This window comes from Brachyhypopomus gauderio, unplaced genomic scaffold, assembly GCF_052324685.1.
Source record: "Brachyhypopomus gauderio isolate BG-103 unplaced genomic scaffold, BGAUD_0.2 sc40, whole genome shotgun sequence".
NCBI classification, from domain to species: Eukaryota; Metazoa; Chordata; class Actinopteri; order Gymnotiformes; family Hypopomidae; genus Brachyhypopomus; species Brachyhypopomus gauderio.
This window is the reverse complement of record NW_027506868.1, coordinates 1,715,986-1,732,591: the sequence shown is the minus strand read 5'-3', so window position 1 is coordinate 1,732,591 and position 16,606 is coordinate 1,715,986. Positions and strand designations below refer to the sequence as shown.

The window sequence follows — 16,606 nt, the reverse complement described above, 5'->3', positions numbered from 1 at the left end:
GAAGGACCATAACGGACGCAGCAGAGCAAACCGCAAAGACTGGAAATGGTTCCAGCAAATGGATGTCATATACGGTCACCGACCAGCCAGTAACGGAAGAGAAAACGTGCTGGACAGACACGGCAATGTTGGTGCTGGAGGCCACAGAGAATGGTGAGTGTATTGTGATTTCACAGTTTTACTACTAGGCTCGTAAAAGATGTAATATGAACGTAATATGAACGCATCTATTGTAAATGCAGGAATTTAGAGCTGTGTTTGTAGTTAATGTTACCACCACAGTCACTACTGTACAATAGCTAGCTCTTAGCCTTGCTAGTTAGCTGTAGCCATAAACAAAGCATGAGCAGCGATGACGTGCTACACATTTTGTGCAGTTACGCTATATTGTTGTTGCTTTCACAGGAATGCTTGTGTTTAATATTTGTTATTTTTAACGTTCAAGATTCCCCTTCCACTGACGAGGCGAGCGGAGTTGGCGGAAAATGTTTCCTTCAACCAGGCTTTCCTCGGGGTGCTTGGCGAACTTGTGAACACCATGCGAGACAGACGCCAGTAAAAGCACACAAAATGTTGCTTGTAGTACTATAAATATTTCATATAAAGCTATACGTTACTTTTAGGTAATTTGCTTTTTGCACTTTTTTAACTATATTATTTACATATTTTGTACTTTAAATATCTATATTTCATAATAAAGTTTGATTTCATTTGATTGTATGACTGATGCTTTTTATGCAGGGTGTGTTCAGCCTGTTTGAGTAATACCAAATTATTATCAATAATTAGAGCAACCACATACAATAATGATGCTATGTGTTAAGGGGCATCGACCGGTGTTGTGGTCGCATATAAATGATGTCACGACACTACAACCCGCGCGCCAACAGCGACTCCACCCACATTGTGGTGGTCCACCATTGTAATGGAAACACAATGCGACCGTACCATTCCGTTGCGAATCGATCCGTATCGAACCGTACCGCGCCAAGCAGGCCCTAGTGGAAATGCGCCAATATAGAGCCGTGCCCCGCCCCCACCTAGGCCTCTCTGACCACATCTCAGTCATGCTCGTCCCTGCTTACCACTCCCCACTGCGACGCTCCAGACCCACACAGAAGACCAACACTGTGTGGCCCAGCGATGCAGACGCTGTGCTGCAGGACTGCTTCAGCTGCACAGACTGGCAGGTCTTCAGGGAGGCTGCTGAGAGTGAAGGAGAGCTGGATCTGGAGGAGTACTCATCTGCTGTGCTCGGGTACATCAGCAAGTGTGTGGAGGACGTCACCACAACCAAGACTGTGACCTGCTACCCGAACCAGAAACCCTGGCTGAACTCAGAGGTGCGCTCCCTGCTGAAAGCCAGGGATGCTGCCTTCAGGTCCGGCGACTCACATGTCCTCAGGAGGGCAAGAAGAGAGCTGACCGCACGTGTTAGGAGGGCAAAAACCACATATGGTCAGAGGATCCAGGGACATTTCTCCTCCCAAGATCCACGGCGCATGTGGAGGGGCATAAAGTGCATCACGGACTGCAAAACGAGATGCATAAGGCCCCAGAGACCCCTCTCTGCCTGAGGCTCTAAACAAGTTCTATGCCCACTTTGAGGACCCCAACACACCCCCCAGCACCAGACTCACATTACCTGGAGAAGAGCCCTTCAGCGTGACCCTGGCAGAAGTACAGAGGACCCTTAAAAGGATCAACCCCCAGAAAGCTGCTGGCCCGTACAACATCCCCGGACGTGTGCTGAAGGGCAGTGCAGGGGAACTATCAACGGTCCTGGCAGATATCTTCAACTCCTCCCTAATCCAAGCCTTGGTCCCCACCCGTCCGAAGACTGCCACCATCATCCCGGTCCCCAAGAGCTCCACAGCGACAGGTCTGAATGACTACCAGCCTGTAGCCCTCACGCCAATAGTCACCAAATGCTTTGAGAGACTGGTTATGACCCACATCAAAGCCACCATTGACATCACTGGGGACTCACACCAGTACGCCTACAGGACAAACCGATCCACAGAGGACTCCATCTCCTCTGTGGTCCACACCACCCTCACCCACCTGGAGCAGAGGGATTCCTATGTCCGTTTGCTCTTTGTGGACTTCACATCCGCCTTCAACACCATGATTCCCCAGACCCTGGTCAACAAGCTCTTTGCACTTACACTGAGCCCTTCACTATGCAACTGGGTCCTAGACTTCCTGACCAACAGGCCACAGTCAGTGAGGATCCAAAACATCTCCTCCTCCACCATCACCCTCAGCACAGACTCCCCTCAGGGCTGCGTGCTGAGCCCCCTCCTGTTCATGCTGCTCACACATGACTGCTCAGCCATTCATCCTAGCTGTTATATTATGAAGTTCGCAGATGACACGGCAATGGTTGGACGCATCACAAATAATGATGAGTCCGGCTACAGGCAGGAGGTGGAACACCTAGAGCAGGTATCACCAAATGGCGGACCGCGGTCCGGATCCGGACCCGAACGCCGTCCTGTCCGGACCCAATCACATTCCTGATTAACTGGATACGGACCCAAATGCCAAAACAATTTTAACGGGAGACTATATTTTAAACCGGAGAATTTATTTTCAGACGTTACGATCACCACCCATTTGAGTGTTACGTTCGCCCCCCCCGCTCAACAACTTTCGTTCGCCACCCCCCCCCCCCCCCCCCCCCCCCCCGCTCAACAACTTTCCTTTCGTTCGCCACCGCGGACCCGGACCTAAGGTCTGAGCTATCTGCCAAAAATGGACCGCGGAAAGATTTAATTGATTACCCCTGACCTAGAGGGTTGGTGCAGAAAGAACAACCTCTGCATCAACGCAAAGAAGATGAAGGAGATGATTGTGGACTTCAGAAGGGGTGAACAGACCAACCCCCCTCTGCATGTCGGAGGATCTGCTGTGGAAGTGGTTTCCAGCTACAGGTACTTGGGTGTGCACCTGGGCAACAACCTCAGCTGGAGCAACAACACCTCCAGTCTGGTCAGGAAAGCTCATCAGCGGCTTTATTTCCTCAGGCGGCTGAGATGAGCTGGACTCGAGAGCTCAGTTCTCCTCTCCTTTTACAGATGTGTGGTGGAGAGCGTACTGTGCACTAAAATCAACGTGTGGCACGGAAGCTGCTCTGCTGTAGACAGGAAAGCTCTGCAGAGTGTGGTGAATGCTGCACAGAGGACTGTGGGAGTCAGCCTCCCCACCACCACAGACATCTACACCTCCAGATGCAGGAGGAGGGCCGCCTGCATCATGAAGGACCCCACCCACCCAGCACACTCACTTTTTGTCCCGCTCCCCTCAGGCAGGAGGCTGCGGAGCATTAAGTGCAGAACTTTTCGTCTGAGGAACAGCTTCATCCCGGAAGCGGTCAGACTCTCAAACTCTAAATGAGAACCAGCACTCAGTTGGTCTCTCTGACAATCTGCACTTTACACAAGGACACTTTACCCACAGTCACTTTAAAAAAAAATAACTTGAAAGTACTCGGATTTATTCATTTATTTGTTACAGATTTATTTTTACTTCACTTATTCTATTTTATTTTTATTTTACTTATTTCTTTCTAGTTTATTCAATTTTTTAAAAAATTATATTGCTGCTACTGGGGTAAAAACTGGGACCCTGGGTTCTTAATTTCGTTCCACCTCATGTACCACATGTGATGTGAATGACAATAAACTCTCCTTGAATCCTTGAAATAATATTTGTAGATTGCAGGATTTTTTTTAAAGATTTTGTAATCTTTTACATTTGTAAATTTGAGACTTTCCATGTCTAAATTCAAGTTAAAAATTTAAATTATTAAACAATTACAATATTTACAATAATTAACAATAATTTTAAATGTCAAATATTCTTGTGAGTTTAATTGGAACAGTGGTGTTCTTAAAGGGCACAGAATGAACCCATTAAGCACGCCTCAGTCTTTTGACTTTTAAACTTTAATAACTTAATTTAAATGTTAATAGTTTATAAATTATTGACAAAATGACTTTTGCTTTAAATATGTCAAATTTTAGATGTGGGTGAGCTTAATAGGGGCGTTTACCCTATTATACAAGAGAAAAAGAGGTCCAACCTCGATAGGCAAGAATTATAGCACATCTAATCACAAATCTAAACATTATTGAATGTGGACGATTACCAGATAGGATCAGTAGCAATTCTGGTAGGAGGCCCTGGGTTTGCGGGTCCTGCTGCAAACACATACCTACTGCTGCCCTGTCATGTACAACCTGATATCAGCATTCATAATTATTTATACACAGAAGTCTGAGGTTATCACTATTCCATGTGTCGTCGTTTAAAAAAAAAGAATTGCTCTAGTAACCTTGATCCAACTAGGGCCATGAGGCATTCAGTGAAGTAACATTAGAATTGTGGATTGACCAGAAAATTCATTAGAGGAGAAGCAGAAAAAACTAACCCCCCCCCCCAACACCACATGCATGAAATCTTGGAAACCAAATACTACACTGAACTTTCAGCATGCACTATAGTTAAGTACAGTGCAAAGATAAAAAAAAGTGTCTGACTAGACTTCATAATAAAAAAAGCAGACTAACTATCTAATTTTAGCTGCATTTTGCAAATGGTTGCCTGGTATTCCTGCTGGATACTGCTGGCTCTGATGGGCCTTAATTTAGGATTAAGTACCAGTCACCAGACGACTGGATACTAGTTTGCAGGATCCAAAAAGCTGATGCTTTAGATGGCAGACATTGTAACAATTCTAAAACTATGTGAGCATTTCCTGCTGCCAGGTTAAACTCTAAGAGCTGGACCGTACACTACACCACGGGCTTCTAACGCTGCAGAATTGTTTAAATTTAGTGGAGCCTTCTGTGGAGAATATAAGGGTCCATGTAATGAAATCAGATATAATAAAGAAGTTGAACTGTACAAGTTACCCTATACACCATCTATGTGCATAGAAAATGCATTTGAGATATTGTTGTCAATATGCTGTTCATGTAGTATTTTCATAAATATTCTCAAATGTACTTTTCAGAGTATACTTTGTATACAGTTGTAAAGTCTATGCATGCATGTATATATATATATATATATATATATATATATATATATATATATATATATATATTAGGGGTGCAACAATACATGTACCCGTATCGAACCGTTCGGTACAGTGCTCTCGGTTCGGAACGCACTATGTACCGAACGATACAGCCTTTTAAAAAATGGATTTCATCAATTTGTCTTCTGAAGATGCGCTCTGTGTTGAAGGCTCAGTGGATCTGTGTTTGATTACTCCACCTACACCTAGGCTGCATTGTCGAGCGCAGATCCACTGAGCGCCTCCCACATGCATTCAGGAGGCTGAGTGAGACGAGCTATGAGAAGCTAGCTCGTAGAAATATGGCTACTGCCTCAAATATACCTGAAATCGAAGCTCCTCGGTTTTCCACAAAAATATATATATATATATTTTACCATTTATTTTATTTATTATGTTATTATTTGTTGTTTCAGCAAAATTTTATTTAAAAGCTGTACTTTTGAGGTTAAACAAATGTTCTTAATTAGTTTTAATAAATTACAAGTTCAAAAAAAAGGGATGGAAATTAATTTTTTTTGTATCGAAAAAGTATCGAACCGTGACACTAAAGTATCGAACCGAACCGTGAATTTTGTATATCGTTGCACCCCTAAAATATATATATATATATATATATATATATATACACACAGTTGCAATCAAAAATATTAAACCCCCCAAAGATTTTAAGGATTTATCAATATAAGTTTGGGTTTTTTCAAATAGCAAGATTCTGCTTTGGATGACTTCTTCATGGGTTGAGTGATACATAAAATCAGAACAGAAAATGCATGATATAGTATTTGTGTGTAACAGTATATTTTGTAAAGATAGCCATGTCACAATTATTCAACCCCTATATAATAAAAAAAATTGTTGTTTTTAAAGCTTTGTGACAGGTTTTATGGACTAAAGTGGAGTTGAAACATAACTAAGCCTTTGAGAACTCTATAATGATCCTTCATTTGCTTCAGCTGTGATGCATATATAAACCCCACCCATGAAGGAATTCAAGGTGAGTTGCAATCATGGGAAAGACAAAGGAGCTTCCACAAAAGCTGAGAGAGGAGATTATTTCATCACACCTAAAGGGCCTTGGGTATAAGAAGATTTCCAAAAAATATAACATCCCAAGAGACACCATTGGGAGCATTATAACGAAGTTTAAAACTTATGGAACAGCTGCAAACCTGCCTGGCTGTGGAAGAAAGCCCAAAATTTCATCAAGGGCCCTTAGCAACTTAGTCAGGACAACTAAGAAAAACCCCTGTGTGAGTGCAAGACACCTACAGGATGACCTGATGAAGGCTGGAACAAGTGCTTCAGTAGCTACTATAAGACGTGCGCTGAATAAAAGAGGTCTTCATGGCCGGACTCTAAGACGCACTCCACTCTTAACCACAAGGAGCATCAAAAGTCAACTAGAATTTGCCAGGAGGAATTTGGATAAGGCTACAGAGTTTTGGGAGACAGTTCTATGGACTGATGAAACCAAACTGGAACTGTTTGGACATATGGATCAACAGTATGTCTGGCGTGCGAAAGGCCAGGTTTATGACCAGAAGAATACCATCCCCACACTCAAGCATGGAGGTGGGTCATTGATGATGTGGGGCTGTTTTTCTGCAGCAGGAAATGGCAATCTTGATTGTGTACCTAGCATCATGGATTCTCAGAAATACCAGGCCATTTTAAAGAGGAACATGATGCCATCTGTTGACAAATTAAACCTTGGCAATCATTGGACCTTCCAGCAAGACAATGATTCCAAGCACACCTTCAAGTCAACCAAAGCTTGGTTGAGAAAAAGATCCTGGAATGTCCTGGAGTGGCCTTCTCAGTCCCCAGATCACAACCCGACTGAAAATCTTTGGTGGGATTTAAAGAAGGCAGTTGCAGCACGGAAGCCATCAAACATCACTGAACTAGAGGCTTTTGCATGTGAAGAATGGGTCAAGATTCCAATTGAGAGGTGTAAGAAGCTTGTTAGTACTTACCAAAAACGTTTGTTGGAAGTTATAAAAGCTAAAGAATGCTCCACAAAGTATTGAAGCAGGGGGTTGAATAATAGTGCACATGCACATGTGTACAGTTACATTTTTCATTTGAACTTCAAAGTTATGTCAAATTCTGTTGTCAAAATAACTCATATGTATGAATAAATACTACTTGTTGCTTAATGTGGTTTTTTTGTCATTTATTGTCATTGTCTTTCATCCACATCTCTATAATGTCTTTGGAGGTGAGGGGGTCGAATATTTCTGATTGCAACTATGTCATCGTAACTGTACCCTGAACTGATCACAACAACTGAAGACTGAAAACATAGACATATATACATAGACGCCTCATGGAACGCTGAGTCGTACGTAAATGCGTCCGCCATATTGGTGAGGGCAGAAGAGCGATCGGAGAAGCAGCGAAAGATGCCTCGCTCATGCTCTGCGTATAACTGCACCTCCACCCGTATAACTGCACTGGCATAACCTTTCACAGGTAAGAATGTAAATGTATTAATGCTTCTATTTGTCCATTACGGAGTCATTTTACGTACAGATTTTCCTGATTTTGTGTTCAATACTGTTCATCACGGACGTAATACTGTGATTTCCCGCGGTGAAACCAGTCTCAGAACAAACAAAGAAAGTATATTTTTACTAAATTCGACCGAAGTAGGTACTCTGATTATTGTGATTTGTTTAGCAAACGTTTGTCATACTATGTAGGTTTCCAAAAGATAGAGATCTCAGAAAGAGATGGGAAACAGCTGTCAGACGAGAAGGGTTTTCTGCTAGCTTGTCCTCCATGCTCTGCAGTGAGCATTTCAGGCCAGAGGATTTTGACAGGACAGGTCAGGCAGTCAGGATCAAAACTGGAGCTGTTCCTTCAGTCTTCTGTTTCCCAGCTCACCTCCAAAAGGTCGGTGCTTCTAGAAAGCCAAGATTCAGAGCCACACCATCCTGGAAAACGTATTTTCCCTTTTTGGATCTGCTTGTTAGATAATTTTTTATCTTTTATCATTGGTTTTAGCACGTGTCTACCAGGACATCTAAGAGCTCAAAGAAGTCTCACAAACTGAGACTGCACCATATTGCCAAGCTGAACACTCTTAAGTTGCAGAGTGGTAACACACGGAAAAAGCTGTGCAAGACTGTTCTTTTCCAAGGGTATTAGCTTCAAACAATAGAGATCCCAGTATATACAGAGATAGATATAGATCGATATATAGACATATATATATATATATATATATATATAGATACAGTTGTGATCAAATTTATTCAACCCCCAATGCTGCGAAGGGTTTTATGGAATTCAGTGCACATTTGTAATTGTGTTCATAATGAAATCTTACAAGGACTTGTTAAAGAACTAAATGCAACTAAGATAGCATCAATTTTTTTTGTCATAAAGTATTAAATGGCCTTTTTGTGATTTCTTCATTGACACAATTATTCAACCCCTTTACGACTACCACTCCTAAGAACAGAGGTTCATTCCAGTGTTTTCCATCAGGTATTGAAAACATCTGTGGATGTCAACGAGCAGAAATCAAGCATGATAAGCACCAATTAGGCAGATTTAAAAGGACTGTGATACTCAGCTCCTTCTAGACATCTACTGGTGTGTTTCCAAGCATGGTGAAGGCAAGAGAATGGTCCCAGAAGACAAGAGAAGAGGTTATTCCTCTTCACAAGAATGGCAATGGATATAAAAAGATTGCGAAGTTGTTAAATATTCCAAGAGACACTATCGGAAGTATCATTCACAAGTTCAAGTTAAAGGGCACAGTGGAAACGTTACCTGGTCGTGGCAGAAAGAAGATCCTGACCGCGACTGCTGTGCGCTACCTGAAGCGTAATGTGGAGAAAAATCCCCGCGTGACTGCTAAGGAACTGAAAAAAGACCTGTCAGATGTGGGCACTGAAGTTTCAGCTCAGACAATAAGGCGCGCACTGCATAACGAAGACCTCCATGCCAGAACGCCCAGACGCACCCCCTTGCTGACTCCAAAGAACAAGAAAAGTTGACTGCAGTATGCCAAAAGTCATGTGGACAAGCCACAAAGGTTTTGGAACAGTGTACTGTGGTCAGATGAAACTAAATTAGAACTGTTTGGGACAATGGACCAGCGCTATGTTTGGAGAAGGAAGAACCAGGCTTATGAACAAAAGAACACCTTGCCTACTGTGAAGCATGGCGGGGGGTCAATTATGCTTTGGGGCTGTTTTGCTTCTAATGGTACAGGAAAGCTTCAACGTGTGCAGGGTACCATGAATTCCCTTCAGTACCAGGAGATCTTGGAGGAAAATGTGATGGAGTCAGTCACAAACCTGCGGCTTGGGAGACGTTGGACCTTCCAACAGGACAATGATCCGAAGCACACATCCAAGTCCACTAGAGCAGTGGTTCTCAAACTTTTTAGACAAAGTACCACCAACTGTCAAACGAAAAACCTCCACGTACCACCTACTACCCCCCCCCCCCAAAAAAAAAAAAGAAAAAGCTGTTTGGCAAGTTTAAGTTGTTGACGGGGGGGGGGGGGGGGGGGGGGGATGTAAATTGTTACCGGGAGGATGTAAAATAGACACGAATTAAGTATTAGGCTATATCACGATGGTTGGCGCCAGAGCGAACTAGTAACTCATTGAATCATAGATGTGGATCAGAGGTAAATAAACTAGATTTTTTTTTGTCGACGTGAGAAATGTGTGGCGTGTGAAGACGGTCAAATGCGTGTGTCTCACGCATTTGGCAACCCTGCTCATTACACACATATGTTATAATGTAGTTCTCCTGTAGTTCGTGTTGGTAGTGGTTGGTACAGCACAAAAATTCTTCGTGCGACATGCCCTCATACGCATATCGCACGTAAACGAGCAAGTTGTCTAAATCTGCGACATCTAGGGATTCATCTAACTGCAGTGAGAAGCATTTACTCATTTTAATTCTCTCGGTCAATGTTTGTCTGACGTTGTCCACCATTTCGTCAATTCTGCGAGTGACCGTGTCGTTTGAAAGATGCACCAGGTCGAACTGTTTAGCGACATTTTCTCCGCACATAATACGAGTAATCCCTTTTTAGTTTCTGAATTTCAGGACTTGTCATAATTCTGTTTTAATAAAAAAAAAAATGTGTTGTGTAAAAAAAAAAAAAACCTCAAAGCATCTTTTATTTTCCGAGTTCATCTGGCGTACCACCGCGGGGTGCTCTGCGTACCACCAGTGGTACGCGTACCACAGTTTGAGAACCACTGCACTAGAGCATGGTTGAACATGAAAGGCTGGAACATTCTAGAGTGGCCATCGCAATCACCAGACTTAAATCCAATTGAGAACCTCTGGTGGGACCTAAAGAAGGCAGTTGCAGTGCGCAAGCCTAAGAATGTGACTGAACTGGAGGCTTTTGCCCATGAAGAATGGGCTAAGATACCCATAGGTCGCTGCAAGACACTTGTGTCAAGCTATGCTTCACGCTTGAAAGCTGTCATAACTGGAAAAGGATGTTGTACTAAGTACTAAAAAATAATGTCACTAGGGGGTTGAATAAAACTGATAATGATGTGAGCACAGTAAAGACATTTGTGGTTATTCCATCATAAATATTATGTTATGTTTGTCTAATTTATAAGTGCCTCTTTGATATAATTGTAAATAAGATGACTGAAATGATCAAAATCAATGTCAAACTGGCCAAAACACTTTATTTCAGTGGGGGTTGAATAAATTTGATCACAACTGTATATATATATATACATATAGATATATAGATATTAATGTGTACATATATATAGATATAGATATTAATGTGTACATATAGATATAGACATTAATGTGTACATATATAGATAGATAGATATTAATGTGTACATATATATAGATAGATATAGATATTAATGTGTACATATATATATATATTAGTGGTGGGACTTTAACGCGTTAATTTCGATTAATTAATTACAGGAAAATTAACGCACTAAAAAAATTAACGCATTTTAACGCACGATACACTTTTGCATCGTGGAATGTTTCTCAGTGCACGAGTTCCAGGCGTACAGATTATATGGACGCACGATAAGATGAGCATGATGCAGATGACTAAGGCTACGCTGGTGGATGGGAAATTTAAATATAAGAAACTTCCAGATGGAAGTTCAAACAAAAATAGTGTTATTTACACTTTATGTAGGAAGGAGTTCGCTTATCACAGGAGCACTTCCACCCTTCGTTACCACCTCAACGCAAAACATGTTGCAGCTAAAGCTGGGCGTACACTGTACGATATTTTAAATCGTGTACTCAGCTCCAGCTCAAACTGTACGACTAACTCGTTGCGGAGAGTCGGCTCGTGGAGCTGCTTCAACAGTGCGATACTCTCACGAGGAGCCATTTGAATTTCAAACATGTTTGATATTCTTGCGACGCTGCGATTTCTGATCGGGAGTTGGTCGTGAGGTGTGAATCGCTCCTCGTTTACCTGTGTAAACTATACGATGCACGAAAATCGGCTGAAAATGGGCCAAAAATCGCACAGTGTACGTCCAGCTTAACGCGCAGGTCAGTAATGATAACTTAGCTGCTAAATGTATTCCGAGTACGATAGGGTGACCTAAACGTCCGCATTTCACATCCTGTCCCAGTCGTCCCGGGTTTTTTTTTAAGTGAGGAAATGTCCTGGTTTTTAAAGTACCTTCATTGGGCCATTAAGACTGGATTAAACTTTCGCGAGTGACCGTAGCGCGCGACTCCGCACGCGTTTATACATGACGCGTCATATTATTTGTGTTGTTCGCTCTCTGTGGTCGAAGATAAAGGCTTACAAGAAGCGCTGCACATTGCGTCAACTGATGCAAGTTATGAACTACCGTCCAGGGGTGAGTTTCCCAAAACGTTCTTAGCACCAAGTACTTCTTAACCTCGTACGTAAGAACGAGGGAAAAAAACAGGTTATTGTGAAAGGGAAGTAAAACAGGTTATTGTGAAGAGCGCCACAAATGTGGCTCTGACTGGGGATCACTGGACCTCTGTTAGCAACAAGAATGATCTTGGTGTGACAGCTCATATTATAGATGATGAATGGAAGATCCAGTCATTTGCTTTGAGCATGCAGAAGACCACTTCTAGGCACTATGGAGATGCCTGTGGCAGAGGCCTGGGAAATTTAAGAAAAGTATACCATCTAAAATGGTATTAAAAAACATCTTCTGATTTACTTCAATTCTTCCAATATCCTGAGCAAAACTCCCAAAATTAAACAACATTTTTGGTCAGAATTTCCAATGTTCTGAACTGTTTTCTGCACTCATATATTGGTCTGTGTAGTAGACTGGTGGAAAAATAAACAAGATGTTGAAGTTTGATTATGTTCATTGATTCATTCATCATTCAAACTTAAATTAATATTTCTCATGTTAAATACTGAAATGCAATTAAAATGCGATTAATTTCGATTAATTAATTACAAAGCTTCCGATTAATTCGATTAATTTTTTTAATCGCGTCCCACCCCTAATATATATATATATTAATGTGTACATATATAAATAGATATTTTATTTATTATTTCATATATTGATGATGTGTGTGTACATATGTTCATAAATGTTAATTACTGTAAATATAAAAACGGAATCAATTGTATCATAGGTTGACATTTTTTTATTCAGAAATTACAATTAAAATATAATGAAAAGTCATAAATGTTGTCTTTGGTGATTGTTTAATTTCCAAATATATTAACGTTTATATGTGAGTGGGTCGATGACGAACATTAGCTAAAAATACTTTGTAGAAGAGCACTTTCTGAAGTTCGCTCCATTCACTTGCATTAGCCTTACTGGCACATATGCCCTCACCAATATGGCGGACGCTGTTACGTATCGCAGCAGCGGGCTGCCCCGCTCGATGAGGCGTCTATGTATATATGTCTATGACTGAAAATCCTGGCATTGCATATCTATGAAAGGACCCCCATTACTCACTTGCCCCAAGATTCTCTACAATCCAAAGCCAAGTACCCTAATCATCACTCTCATGTCATTTTGGGTTTGTACTATAAAGCATGAATTATGCAAATGTTAAAGAGTGAAAATGTAAACGTATGTGAGCATTAATAAAATCATATAACAGTAAGACAAAAGTGGTTTAACTTTTCCCTGGCATTAATAAGAGATCAGCATGATTTTTGTGTACTTAACAGATTACTTGTAGATGATGTTGGCAAAACTACAAACCACAAATACAGTGCCTATAGTGAATGCAGTACTGAATATGCTCCATAAAGTGAACACGCCGATTATGGTAGTGAATACTATGCTCTGCAAGAGAAGCAGATTGTAGACGTGGGTGCATGTTATCACATTTAAGATGAAAGTTGCTCTCAACACAAGTTGTTCCACTTCTTTGTTAACGAATGAATGAAAATATCCCTTCTATTTTTACTTTGAAGCAAAGTGACCAAAGCAGCATTCCACTTGAACTTTTAACCAACTAGCCACACACCCTTTGTTTCTAGCATGGCTCACAACCAACACAGACCCAACCAACACGAAACTCAAGCAAAAGTGGCAAATATAAATCAACGCGGGCATATTTTTTGCCAAAGTAGATTTAATTCCTTGCATTTTAGGAAGTTAAAATCGAACACGTGCATTTTTGCTCGATTCGGAAAAAACTATTTCACAACACTGAATTATTATATAAAGCTATCCCATAGTTTATATTGTAGCATCTTAGGGTGTGTGTGCCAAATGGGGAAATTTTGAAGGAAATTTCATTTCACGCACAAAGGCACGCTGGGTTGAATAAATGTACAACTTCGAACAGAACAAAACTTACCTCGTACTGAGAATGCAATTTTCTTTTTCGCCCACTTCTGAAGGGGAATATTACATCCAGTGGTGTTTATAAAACGATTTTACGGTCCGTTACCGTATTTTAAAAATATGTTTCTCCTTTTTGAGTATTGAATCGCGTATCTGGAACAACACTCTCGGGGTTCAGTGAAACTGCGTGGTCTGTAGTGAATACGGATCCATAGGCGCTGGGAGTGGCTCAAAATCTGAGCGAGACGTAAGCATAATCACCTACTCGAACAAAAACCGCCCATCTTTCCCAGATGCACTTCCTACATTATCAACTGTTACTACAAAGCATGTGAACAATACTGCGGTACTACGACATCGCCCTCGCGTGTCGTTTTTCCGAAATGAAGGATGGATGGATGGATGGATGGATGGATGGATACCTGTGCTAAATAAGTCAACAACAAACATTTCATGTATTAAAGATTCAGTAATATTAAAATATAGTGTTTGCAAGTTATCAGATATCAGAAGTTATAATCACTTTCTAAATCGTGTGCACTCATCCACTTTAGTAATGCATGTAAATTATTTATGCATGCTATTAATTTCATATAAATAATTGACTCATTTCAGAAGTATTTGATCCAGGTGTTTCCATACATGATTTGTATTTTTAGCTACCATCCACTTCCAGCTGTGGTCAGCTGTTGGCTGGATGTATTTGAGAAGCAAAAGTAAAAGCTGCAGTAACACTGTTGTACCTGATATTCAATTGGGCAACATGTTCTTCCATGCCACTGTCTTGTATGTGGCACTGCTGAGTTAAGAATTGTTTGATTGTCAAATAATGAGCCATTTTTAACAAGCAACAGAGGTTCTCAGGGGGACAGAAGCTGACCATGAAAATAACAGATGTGCCTCCCAAAATGACTCCTTTTTCCAGGTAGGCTAATTTCCAGGTAGATTGTTTGTATATTTTAAATACTTGGCTCATTATATACAAAATTAGATCAGTTCATTAAGTTTTAAAAGTTAGTACAACTTTTATTTTGAAGAAGCGTATGCCTGATACTGCACATATTGTAGCAGTGTGAAGTCAGCAACATTAGAGAGCAGATAGTTTTCAAAGTAAAAGATTCAAATAAACGAATGATGGACTTGGTTTTATTTGAACAAATAAGGCATTGTGCAAAATTACATAGGTAACACAGGGCTCACTGGGGTGATGGATTTCCCCCACTCTCAGAGGTGAAATGACAGTATCAAATCCCAGTTTACCATAACTCTCAATGCCTATGAACCTCAGATCTACACCTTTATCTAAGATGAGAGGTATTAAATAAAATGTCTGACTAAACAAACAGGATTTCAACTTTGCCTTAAATATGTTGACTGTGTCTGTTTTGAACATTGACAAATTACCATGTAGCTTGCAAGGTGCTTTATTGGAAAAGGCTTTATATATTATATATATATATATATATATATATATATATATATATATATATATATATATATATAATATATATATATTTTATATATGGGTGCTTTATTGGAAAAGGCTCTGCACGTAGAGGCAGATTTTTTTCTTCTTTTTCTAATAATGAGCTGCATCTTTTGATTTAAGCAGATGTGGGAGATTATAATAGACCAAGAGTTCTTCTTACTTATCAGATAGATGGCAGTTAATAAACTTGGGTAACTGTAAATCAGACTCTACTCCGGTTGCCCAGGGCTCAGTGTTGGTGAAAATACTGTTTACAATTTATTTTCCACCTCTTGGCAATTTGATATGGCAGCATGGATTGAATTTTCACCTCTATGCAGACGACACTCAACTTTAACTTAGCTTCAAACCATATGGCCCTTTCCCATCCCCATCAATCACCAAGTACATTTGTGCACTGAACCTGTGGCTGCATGCTAATTTTCTGCTATTGAATGCACATAAGACCAAGAATCTCATAATTGGTGCTAAATCTGTGGTCCTTTCCCTCATCAACACATCCCTAACTGTTGCTGATACTCCTGTGAATTTGGACTTCGTTGCACATAATCTTGATATTCTGTTTGATGTATGCTCACTTACTATCTCACGCCTCCGTCCATTCCTGTCCCTCAAATCTGAATACTGATCCATGCCTTAATCACATCAAAGCTGGATTACTGTAACTGCCTCCTCTATGGTCTTCCCTCAAAGTCTCTTTGGCCCCTTGAAACTGTTCAGAATGCCACCACTCATGTTCTGACCCAGTCTCGGAAATACGAACTTATAACACCTGTTTTAAAACATCTTCAGTGGCTCCCTAAAAACCTCTGTATCCAGTATAAAACACTATGGGTGGTTGGTCTTTCAGTCTGGCAGCCCCAACACTCCGGAACTCTCTTCCCCTCTCTCTCTGTCTTTCATCATCTCTCAATTCAATTAAAAACTCACTTTTTTACTCAACATTTTCACTTCTCCAGTTTAGGTCTGTTTCAATGGGGTTTCTTTGCTTTTTTTGTTTGTTTCATTCTTGCTTCTGTTCTAAGCAAGAAGAATACTCCCTTGGGTATTTTGAAAGGCGCTATATAAGTGGAACTTATTATTATTATTATGTAAGTTTGTGACTAAAATAATATATTCAATGCATTACTCAAATCCTATTTACACTCTTGTCTGCGTTGAGATCTGGGGGGTATTCCACAAAGCGGGTTTAACAAACTCTAAACTTAACCCTGAACTCTGATT

The 16,606-nt window shown here is 40.7% G+C and overlaps 1 protein-coding gene across 4 annotated transcripts in view; it reads right to left on the bottom strand.

The window, feature by feature from the left end:
• The window catches only part of myo1b (myosin IB), a 151,923-nt gene extending 137,749 nt beyond the window's left edge, over positions 1-14,174 (bottom strand). For 3 of the 4 annotated variants that reach the window (XM_076985298.1, XM_076985299.1, XM_076985302.1), the window contains exon 1: positions 13,907-14,173. The gene's annotated coding sequence lies outside the window, so the exon portion shown is untranslated. Of the gene's footprint in view, positions 1-13,906 lie in introns of all 4 variants that reach the window. The other variant, XM_076985301.1, reaches the window with a different exon arrangement.
• Positions 14,175-16,606: the final 2,432 nt, after the last annotated feature.